The sequence below is a fragment of the Microtus ochrogaster genome, chromosome 19 (assembly GCF_000317375.1).
Source record: "Microtus ochrogaster isolate Prairie Vole_2 chromosome 19, MicOch1.0, whole genome shotgun sequence".
In the NCBI taxonomy this organism is placed as follows: Eukaryota; Metazoa; Chordata; class Mammalia; order Rodentia; family Cricetidae; genus Microtus; species Microtus ochrogaster.
The window spans coordinates 23,199,433-23,207,343 of record NC_022021.1 but is presented as its reverse complement, the minus strand read 5'-3'; the positions used below and the strand labels follow the sequence as shown (position 1 = coordinate 23,207,343).

General features: G+C 42.4%; 1 protein-coding gene across 3 annotated transcripts in view; it reads right to left on the bottom strand.

The window, feature by feature from the left end:
* The window catches only part of Rfesd (Rieske Fe-S domain containing), an 11,690-nt gene extending 4,327 nt beyond the window's left edge, over nt 1-7,363 (bottom strand). Inside the window, exon 1 of one of the 3 annotated variants that reach the window (XM_005356555.3) lies at nt 7,291-7,363. The gene's annotated coding sequence lies outside the window, so the exon portion shown is untranslated. Of the gene's footprint in view, nt 1-4,312; nt 4,364-6,353; nt 7,212-7,290 lie in introns of those variants that run through there. The other 2 variants (XM_005356554.3, XM_026783854.1) reach the window with 2 other exon arrangements.
* Nucleotides 7,364-7,911: the final 548 nt, after the last annotated feature.

The window sequence follows — 7,911 nt, the reverse complement described above, 5'->3', positions numbered from 1 at the left end:
ACCCCATCTCCTTCTCGCTCCTAGATCTCCTCTTCCCGGCTTTCTCCTCCTGTTTACTCTCTCTGCCAGCCAGTCCCACCTGTCCTTTCTCCTGCCTAGCTTCTGGCTGTTCAGCTCTTTATTAGACCAACTAGGTGTTTTAGACAGGCAAAGTAAAACAGCTTCACAGAATTAAACAAATTCAACATAAAAGAATGCAATACATCTTTGCATCATTAAACAACAGTTCCACATCATAAACAACTGCAACCTATCTCCAGCTAACATTCCACAACAATAGAACACTTGTAAATACTAGATTATAGCTGGTCTTTACTCTGATTTATGGACCCAACACCACCAAACCAAGGAAAATTCCCCACTATCAGAAAAGACAGGCAATTTCTGAGCAGCGGCATACAGCCTAAGGCTTCATGAGCTTTCATTCCATATCAAATTCAATATCAAAGAACATCCAGCTGTTCTCTGCACTATTTCTCTCTGTTGAAGGAGTCCGTGGATTCTTGGGTACCCTTGGTGGGTGCCTCACTTGAACACAGTCTTTGTTTACCCCACCAGATAATCACTCTCTGCAAGAGAGAGGTGTGAACAGGTTTTCACACCATTTTCACACATAGACACTAAGATGATTTCCCCCTTTGATTAACTTGTACAAGAGGATTGTAGAGTCTTTTATTCACTCTTTCTATTGTAAGTAACTCAGTGCTTGTGTATATGTTAAGACTATAGTCACATTCCAGTGATTCCATGTGGGAAGAACCATCATGACATCACGGTTGGAGTGACTTCAAAGAGCAATCTCTTCCTAGTAGAAGATGTCAATGTATGGGGTCCTGTAGGTACCCGAACTGTTTATTGGAGCAGTTACTTCAATTCCTTTGTTCTGTGACAACATGACAGAGGTTGAAGTGTCCCGGTCACATCTAACCACACTGTTTACAATACCGACAGAGAAGCTTCTTTTTTGTTTGTTTGTTTGTTTTTCGAGACAGGGTTTCTCTGTAACTTTGGAGCCTGTCCATAGAGAAGCTTCTTAAGGAACAACTTTGGTACTCATCTTTAAAAGCCACCAGAATTACAAATGATGTTATCTTCAGATTCTCCTTCTGAGTTTTCTCATTAGAGATGATCATTTTATGAATGCTTTCTGATCAATGACTATGTGACTGGCACTTCAGGAATTGGGACATGCAAGCTTTCTGCCCTCTCAAGGATTGCGTTCTACATGGCAAGACTGATATCAAACAAATATAGAAGTAAGAATGACACAAGATGAAATTATATTGGGTGATGTGAGAGAAAGTGACAGGGGGTGAGGGAATCCTGCAAAGAACCAGACTATAGAGTAAGATAAACTACCCCCCCAAATGAACAGACTGTAGAGTAAGATAATCAAACTACCCCCCCCCCATGAGTCAGACATGTGAAGAACTGGTGGGAGAGAATTCCATACTGAGAAAGAATCAAAGTTGGAGGGAAAGAAAAGGCTTAGCTAATTTGAGGAACAACAACAACAGACAAACCTGGACAACACTACGCAAGACTAGCTAGCAAGACTAGTTGGGCTGCCTGCATAGAGGTGAAGGACACCACTAGAGGTGACAGAGGGAGGGTAGCCAGTCTAGGGGCACTGGGAGTTTTGCATGTGTTCCTTTAAAAACAGTGCTCCAGGGTGACTTGGCCCGAGTGTTCTGAGGTGGGGGAAAAAAAGAAATGCGGCCTAAGCCCACCCTGAAAGCTTGTGTTCAGAGACAAGAGGAAGACGTGCAGAGAGGCAACACCAGCCCAGCACCCAGTGACTGTTAATCAAATGAAATTTATTACTCTATCATCTGCCTTAAACTGCAAGTAGGTAATAATCAGAAAAATAAAGGCAGTCAATAAGGTAAAATCACTAACTGATACATGAAAAAAACTGGGGCTTCCCATGAAACCATTCTGTTAGGTTAGGAAAAAGCTCAGAGTATCCTGCTCCCTTTGTGTAAACTGACTTATTTTTGACACTTCAACTCTCCTAAAAACCAAATACTGGCTGTGGTTATTAACTAAGTAAAAGCTTATATCCATAATATATAACCATTACAACCCTCTGTTGCCCATATTTCAAAGTGCTTTGGGCCAAATGTGGAAATTACAAGGTGAAGAAAGAAATCAGGACTAAAAAATGAGTTGATATTATTCCTAGAGACAGTCTCGGCTACATGTCTGCTCAACCCTCAAGACTACCTAATCTGTAACACTGTTCAACACGCAGTCCCACAGCTGGATGTTTACAAGGCATGCTTGTTTGTGAGACAGGTCTTGTGAGTCTCAGCTGGCCTTGCACACCGATCTTCCTGCCTCCCTCTCCTAGTGCTCACATCACAGGCATGGGTGACCACACCAGGTCTATGCAGGGCTCTGTGTGCGCTGCAAGCACTCTACCAACTGAGCTGCGTCTCCAGCAGCAATCGCTGCACGTGTGCGTGTCAGACATAGCCCTCCAAATCAAAACCAATCCTTCTAAAGGTTTGTAGCAATCCTAGATCTTATCTTACATAATATTCTCTCCCTCTCCCCCTCCCCCCCGTTCCCATTTTTAAAAGGTTATTTTATGTAAATGGTTATGCTGCCTGTGTGTGTGTCTGTGTACTACATGTTCATGCTTGGCTGATGTCTGAGGCCACAAGACAGCATCAGATTTCCCCAGAAACCAGAGTTACAGAGGATTGGATGCCAACTCATAGGTGCTAAAGAGTAGCCAGTGCTCTTAAAACTCTAAGCTATTGCTTTAGCACCTTTGAATTTCATCTAAACAATTTTATAATTGTATGAATTTGTTATCAGAGTGTGAGATTTACAACTCTGACTTAAGCAAGATAAAGAATTTTATATGAATGAGGAAATGAAGTGAATAAAAATGATGCTTGTTATCAGTAGAGACTCAACTGCTGTTAACCACACTAAGTAGACTGGGAAATATTCTTAGTATTAAACTTATACAGTTGTCTACAATTGAAAATACTATGACACACACATCAGCTTCAAAGACCCCAGTTGTCGGTTGATGACCCTCAGTCTGCCTTCTAAACCACACTGATACTGCCATATTCACAAGGAGCTAACATCTTGACCAACCCATTTCAGTCTGAGGTTAACATTTTACATATATGTACTCACATATCCAATTTGTTTAAAGGAGAACTTGGACCTAGATTAAATGACTCCAACCCATAAACTTTACAAAGTTAAGAGGAAAAAAAAACTATGACTCATTTTAAAAGCAAGTTTAGCCAGGCGGTGGTGGCGCACGCCTTTAATCCCAGCACTTGGGAGGCAGAGGCAGGTGGATCTCTGTGAGTTCGAGACCAGCCTGGTCTACAAGAGCTAGTTCAGGACAGGCTCCAAAACCACAGAGAAACCCTGTCTCGAAACAACAAAAAAAAACACAAAAAACAAAACAAAAAAAAAAAAACAAAAGCAAGTTTATAAAAACAAAAAACTTAGGAACAAAATCTTCACTGAGTTTATTAGAAGTGAGCTTTGGAAAAGGAGATTTATCAGCTACTCTAACAAAGCAAGTGCTACACCAGGCAGAAGGTAGGACAGATGTCAGCATCACAAGCCCAGCACCAAGACAGGCAGAAGGTAGGACAAACGTTAGCATCACAAGCCCAGCACTAAGACAGGCAGAAGGTAGGACATGTGAAAGCACCAGAGGCCTGGGCTTGGAGGGGGAAGTCAGTGTGTGCACTGGTAGGGAGAAGCCAGAACTTTCACTCGGTGTATAAACTTCACATAGATTAAGTTTAGGAAACTACTCTGGAGTCTGTAGTCAACTCCTGCTCTGAGTAACCTAGCTGGGCTGGGATGCAGCTCAGCAACAAAGCATGTGCTGATAGCCCATGCCATGAGTTCTAGTCCTGTGGGGGGGAGGGCGCTGGAGTTTAACTTGGCATTTAACTGTTATTTGAAAAAACTAAGATATATGCTGTTTTTAAAATTATCCCACAATAGAATAGCAAAAATAAGTTTAACAAGAAGAGCAAGGGGCCAGCTGTGGCACACACATCTTTAATCCCAGGTCTCACAAGGCACAGACAGGTGGTTGTCTGTGCGTTCAAGGCTAGCCTAGTCTACATAGTGAGTTGCAGACCAGCTAGGGCTATATAGTGAGACTCTGTCCAGAGGTAATAAAAAGGTAAGGGGACCATCACCACAGTTTTTTTCTGGGTTGTCTGTGATCGACAAGAAGCTGGGACAATATGTCTCTGTGCTCATTGGGTTTTGCTTGATTTGGTCAATTACATGAATTGCTAGTGGGAGCATTTACCTTCAGAGCTGGACTGCAGTCTTATCAGATTTCATTGGAAGAACACAAAGGAAGCAAATAATAAGAAAACAGAAAACAAAAAGGAGAGGAAAGGTAAATAGGCTGAAGAGAAAGGAAAAAATATATTAAATTTGCAACACGTATAGCCCTCAAAGTAAGAAGCAGAAAACATGAAGACTCCCTATGGACAGTAAGTAAATGTCAAATAGACAAAGAAAATGGACAGAAGACAAGAGCAAACAGTTCACAGATGAGGAATTCCAAGTGGCCAACAGTCACATGTGAAGATGCTTAACCTCATCAGAAAAATAAAATGCAACGCAAAGCCCAAGCTAGGATATTTACATCCAGCAGACTAGCAAAAAGTTATAGGAGGTTGGCAAGAATATGGTATAACCAGTGGTGATGGCATCACCAAAGCTGAGAAGTCATGACCCAATAGCCCACTTGAGTCATGTTGAAAGAATGACCACACCAGCAATAGATAAGAAACAACATAGCCCATTAGAGACAGGATGGATAATTTGTATACTCATTCAATGGAATGTTGTATTGCAGTAGAAACGAACTCATTTTTAAAATGTAGAAAGTAAGCTTTCATTTCTTTTAATCATGTGCAAAATGACAGAAAACCAAATACCATGTTATTCACGAACACAAGCTTTGTGAGTGCTTTCACTATTATTTTATTTTATGTGTCTTGGTATTTTGCCCGCATGTATGTCTGCACACTGTGTACATGTCAGGTGCCTTAAAAGGCTGGAAAATGGCATAGGATTCCCCTAGAACTGGAGTTACAGTTTGAAGTCACCATGTAGCTGCTGAAAATCAAGTCCAGGTCCTCTGGAAGAGCAGCATTCTTAACTCCTGAGCCATCTCTCCAGTCACCATGAATGCCACCACCACCACCAAAAACCAGCAAACGGCAATAGATGTGGACTACAGGTTAACCTCTCCTGACAATCAGACAAATAAAACCAAATGCAGCTTCCCTCAAATTTCAGTGTTCGAGCATGGAACATTTACAAGGTTTGACTCAGACCAAGAAAAACTGCAGTGCACTCTGAAGGGCTGATAAGGAACAGAAGGCTCCACATGATAACAGCTTCAAAAAGCTATGATTACAGTCTTACATAGAAAAGTACTATCTTTCAACTATCCATGGTACTATTTATGAGATAAATTATTTAAAATTAACACCTATATTGTTCTTAATTACTGTGAATATCACAGTCAATTTAGGCAATGAGTCCATGCGCTCACCCTTAAGAATTTAAATTTTGTTACTCTGATACACTGTTCATGCATGCCTACATATGCTTACGTATTTCCTCTATTTAAAAAGCAGAATTTTTAAAAAGTGGAGTTTTTACACTGACATAAAATTGTATGTATTTGCAGTCTACATGATGTTCTGAAGTACACATACATGTGAAATGACAAAACCTAGCTAATTAATTAGTTACCACACATAATTAACATGTTGTGATGAGAACATTTTCCATGTACTTAGCTTTTTCAAGAATAACTGTTAGTCAGTCACCATGTGTACAATAGAGCTAAGATACCAGATTCCTTTACCTAAATAAAAGAAAGTGCAAAGTTAGACAACTGCTCAATTTGAGCAATAGATGATTTTCATCTTTAAAAAATTTAGTTCTGCCACGCAGTGGTGGCGCATGCCTTTAATCCTAGCATGCGGGAGGCAGAGGCAGGCGGATCTCTGTGAGTTTGAAGCCAGCCTGGTCTACAGAGTGAGTTCCAGGACAGCCAGGGCTACACAAAGAAATCCTATCTTGAACAACAACAACAACAAAAAATAGTTCTTCTGTTCCATAGTTCTCTTTTTGAAAAATGGTAGGTTTTGTTGTTCTTTTGTTGATACCTAAAATTAGGTACCTAAAATGAGACTTCTAAAAATAAACTACACATTAGCTAAGTGAACGTTCCCGTCAGTTTTAGAAACCTTTCTACTGCAGATAATTCATTCAAGTAAACATGCACTGGGCATAAAAGACGACATGAAAGTAAAGGTACTCACGTGTGACTCCTCTTAAGCAATGACTAAGGCGCTCTAAGAGCAAGCAAGCACTTGGCCCATACACTATCCCAATGCTTATCTCCAGGGTGACACACTTGGTTTTAGGCTCAGGGAGGGAAAATACTTTAGCAGTTTTATATCACTTTGGATGAATAAAAACATACGGCCAGCTACATTTGATGGCTGACTACTAGCTTGGACACTGCATGTAAAGGCTCATTACTCCTGAGCTAACTAGGTATTGCTTTCATGTAATTAGCAGCCAGCGATTTATAAGAACATGTGACCTGAAAGAAAGTCATCTTGAAAGCCACAAAAGCCGTTCAGCAAAAATGCATAGAGGTCTTTATATTAGCGGTGCATACATGTATCAGGAAACATGGTTCCTGATCTAGGAATGCTAATGCACAAGACTGTATCCACAAATATTTTTTTAAAAAAACACCTGCTCAATTTAAATGAAGTCATGCAGCTGAGCAAATTACCGCCAGCGTCTGGTATTAAAGAGGACAAGAAGGTTCGCCTGAGTCTGAATCCCTGGAATACGCTTGATTTGGGGCTGTGCTGCATTAAAGGTCGTCATCACAGAGTGCGGGGACGGAAACTGCTTTAATACACCTCTGCTATTTACAGCTGGGTGCAACCACAGGAAACGCAAGTTCGGCTGCCGCCGGGAAGAGCCCTGCAGTTCGGCTCAGAAGGCAGCGACGGACCGAGCCGGCACCAAGACGCAGTCCCAGCAGCCATTCTAGGACACGGGGGTGCGAGGGACCTGAGGATCAGCTTTCACGACTGCGCAGCAGCAGGAGAGTGCGACCCGCGCTAGCTCAGAACCGCTGCCAGCCGCCACCGGAAGCCCAGGCCCGCCCTCCGAGGGACCGGAAGCAGCGTGCCGGAAAGCTCCGCCCGCACGCATCGCCGCACCCCGAGAACCCACCTTCCGGGGCTGGGGTCCTCGCCCCGCCCCACGCGGCTCACTGGCACGGCGTCCCGGGCCTGCGCGCAGTCTCCAAGGGGGCGGGCAAGGCCACGTGATCGGAAGTACCGGGTCCTGGGGCTTCCGCCCAGTGTCTGATTACTGCTTCAGCCCTGGCCGGTTATGAGTGCTTTTCATGGTGACAATGGTGACAGCCCACCCTGCTCTTCCAGCATGAGTGACATCAATTCTTTTTTAAAGGCGATGAATGGTTTCACGCTAGATTTACCCAAAGTTTAATTGCACTCAGCAATCTCATGCCTAAGAGTATACCTTGTAAAAAATATTGGCAGAAGCCTCATAACTCTTGTAATCAATGTATAGGATTGTCTATAGCAATGGAATAATACCTAGGCCGATGTTCAGCTCAGTGGTTGGATAAAACACAATACGGATATGAAAACTTTGCAGCCATATACTGCATACGCAAATATCCAATTGCATGCTGTACTGAACATTGAAAGACAAAGCATATAGGTTCCCATGTGTAATATGCTCTTTTTAGTACAAATTAAGTTATTGCTTGAGATACAAATACACAGGTATGTGTAATATTGAGTTGGAAGGGGCCACCCAGCCCCT